Source organism: Marmota monax, unplaced genomic scaffold, assembly GCF_021218885.2.
Source record: "Marmota monax isolate L192 unplaced genomic scaffold, Marmota_monax_Labrador192_F-V1.1 WCK01_AAM20220418_F8-fsc00376, whole genome shotgun sequence".
Classification (NCBI taxonomy): domain Eukaryota; kingdom Metazoa; phylum Chordata; class Mammalia; order Rodentia; family Sciuridae; genus Marmota; species Marmota monax.
The window spans coordinates 170,951-174,462 of NW_026692651.1; the positions used below are offsets into that span (position 1 = coordinate 170,951).

General features: G+C 42.8%; 1 pseudogene; it reads left to right on the plus strand.

Annotated features, from left to right (window-relative positions):
* Positions 1 to 1,355: 1,355 nt before the first annotated feature.
* On the plus strand, positions 1,356 to 2,287 carry LOC124093810 (olfactory receptor 14C36-like; annotated as a pseudogene).
* Positions 2,288 to 3,512: the final 1,225 nt, after the last annotated feature.

Genomic DNA, 3,512 nt, shown 5'->3' on the forward strand with positions numbered 1-3,512 from the left:
GGGCTGGGACCTAGAGGTTGAAAAGAACTTATGCTGCTCAGTTGGAGAGGAAAGAGCCTCAGGGAGGCTGGGACTGGTCTGGCTGAGGTCGTTTGGCCATAAGACAGCCATGCATGTCCTGGGGGAGCAGCAGAGAGAGTGGGGGACTGCAGGCAAGTCCAAGTGCAGTCAGGTCACCTCAGTTTTCACAACACTGGACCTGTGAGCCTGAGTGGGAAAGTGAATCTTGAGATGCTTTCCAAATGAGCCCAATTTTTTCGTGTTCATGGAGATATATTCTCCACCATTATGAACAGTTTCCTATATATTAAAAAAAGTAGAAAGTAATTATTATTTGCGTTATTAAGTGTGAATACAATAGCAAAATAATGTGGAAATTATATTCTTGGAATAAATTAAAGGTAAATAAATCTGAGAATATTAAAGAATGCACTATCAGACAGGTGGCCATGCAGGATAAGAGGGAAATGTCGGGGTTTTTAGCCCCCCATTCCCTCCTGACCTGTGGGAGAGATTGGGGGTGCACACCCTGACCAGGACAGGCCAAGAAAGGTAAAGGTTGACTGGCCACCCACAACCAGCCCTCCCTCTCTGGAGGACAATCAGACATGCCAGGGAGAACTGTCAAAGCAGGATCTCCTTTAATGTGAAAACATACACAGCTAATATAATGTACAGGAGCCAATCAGGATAAAGGTCAACAGGTTGGGAGAATTTACATCTACACCCATCCTACAGGCAGTAATATCCATGAGGGCAGAGGGGTTCTGAGCCTATCCTAGAGGTGGTTCCATTCTTCATCCTAACCCAGGGCAATGCCTTCTGGCTAATAGCTAGGTACTCTCTTAGCCACATGTGGCCCCAGGCCTGGGAAGCGGGTGCAGCCAGCAAGTTAAGTTTCCTCTTTTCTGATGCAACATGCCGCAGATTACATTATGCCCTACAGGGAAACCCCTAGAAATTCTTTACACAGGAGTCTCAGAAGGTCAGGGGAGGCCTTATGGGGAGCTGTGGACAAGCCCTGCAGGTCAGGTCCAGACCCTGGGCTGCAGACCTCCATACCTGCACTGGGAGGTGCACTCTGCTCAAAATGAGTAAATATATCAGAAAACCAAGAGTGATCTTCCTCTACAGGGAAAGCAATTGCCAAATACATGAAAAATACTATGAAAAAGAATATACAAAGTAATTGCATTTTTTTCAAATCATCAATGGATGTTTTTTAACACATGCTAGACAAGTACTCTATGACTGAGCAACAATACCAGCCCCAAGTAATTGTATTCATCATGTTCTTTTTTTTCCTTCCTCTCTCTTATCTCTTTATCTTCTCAGACAACCAGAATTTCCAGCAAATGGCCAATGCAACCATGGTAACTGAATTTCTCCTCCTGGGCTCTCCTGAGGGCTGGGATCTGAGTTTCCTCTATTTCACAGTATTCCCAATGACATACCTGGGTACCTTGTTAGGGAACCTTCTCATTGTCACTGTCACCACTGGTGACCTGAACCTGCACACACCCATGTACTTGGTTCTCAGGAATCTGTCCGTCTTGGACATGGGCTTCATTTCCATCACTGTCCCCAATGCCTGTGTCAACTCTCTCACTGGCAATAGGGCCATTTCAGTGGCTGGCTGTGCAACACAGATCTTCTTGGTCATTTTTTGTGCATATGTGGAGATGCTATTTCTCACCATCATGGCCTGGGACTGCTACCTGCCATCTGCCAGCCCCTCCAGTACCCGCTCATCATGAACCCCAAGTTTTGTGTTCCCCTGGTCCTGGCTTCCCTGCTCAGTGGTCTGCTGTATGCAGGTGTGCACACTGGGAACACATTCCGGCTATCCTTCTGCGAGTCAAACATGGTCCATCAGTTCTTCTGTAATGTTCCCTCTCTGCTGAGGCTGTCCTGCTCAGACATCACCAGTAACCTGGTCCTCCTTCTTGTCTCTGCTGTGCTGATTTGTGGTGGTTGCTTTACATTTATTGCCATGTCATATATTCACATATTTTCTGCTGTGCTGAAATTTCCCACTGGGAAGTCAGCGAAGGCCTTCTCCACCTGCACTCCTCACATCCTCATGTTTTCTGTGTTCCTCAGTTCTGGCACAGCTGTGTACCTGAGGTCCTCAGCAACCTCTGACACCCTCCAGGACATGGTTCTCTCTGCTTTTTACACCATGGTTCCTCCCTTCCTGAATCCTCTCATCTACAGTCTCAGGAACAAGCAGGTAAAGAAAGCTGTGGGGAGAGTAATGCAAAGACAGTTATTCTCAGGGAAGTGATAAAGATGCATTTCAGCATCATCCTAACTTGTCTGAGTGAAGTTCAAGATTAGGGCAAATGCTCTTCATATCTGGGTGATACAGGTTAAATTGCCTACTTTAATGTCACTTTGTGTGAATATGGATCCTTTATAAAATGTGTAATTTAATCAATGTGTCTTTTAATGAGTAAATATAATTTATTTGTTGAAATCATTTGTGGAGGCATACATTAAAGATTCATCAAATACATTGCAGTACCTGTATCAAGTATTGTCACAGAGGAAAACTTACCAATCAAATCTGAAGAAAACTTACACTCACATAATATGCTATTATTCAGAGAAGTGTCAAGCAAAATTCTAAGCACTGTGGTACCTAACTGTATCAATTTAACTACTTTGAATATATGCAATAATTAAATACTAAAGGGGTTATAACCAATCTATTTGGAACATGAGAAGAGTAATTCCTTGTCCATGAATAAACAGAGAGCCCTGTTTACCACACCCTGTGTTCCAACAGTCAAATCCATCCACTAGAAAGAGCACCTAGTGCTTTCCTGGCGGTGGCAGCTGCCAGTCTTTTATTATATCCATGAGTGACTCAGTGTGAGGGACAAAGCATGCAGCATGAATTGCAGGTCAGCTCTATGGTTTACCTCCCACACATCTTACTTCTGTGACATCTATGCTAATGTGCCATTATGCTAATGACCATTATTTCTTGGCCTAAATTTCTGATTGGGTCAACTATAAAATTCCCCCCAGTTTACTGTACTTCTTTCTTAAAGTACATCTGTCTGTATTTGTTCCCTGAAACCTTATGGAAGTGTATTTGCTCTGATTATTATTATTATTATTATTATTATTATTATTATTATTATTATTATTCATTTTAACCAAAGATTGTACTTAAGGTCTCATACCCAGTCCTTTTTTTGGGTTTTACTTACAATGGGGTCTTGCTAAGTGGTTTCAGATCTTGCTCCCTTGTTAATGCTGTCTTGGAATCTCTGATCCTCCTGCCTTAGCCTCCTGAGGCACTATGATTGCAGGCTTGCACCACCACACCTGTCTTGTGGCACTCTTTCATCACCTCCCACAAGTTATTTCTCCCCAAGTATTCTAGTGCCCTCACTGGCATATACTTTGAAATTATCAATAATAAATGATATATGCTGAAGGACAATTTTATTTAGGTTTACTTATATAACACAGTGAGAAAAAATATTTATATAATATCA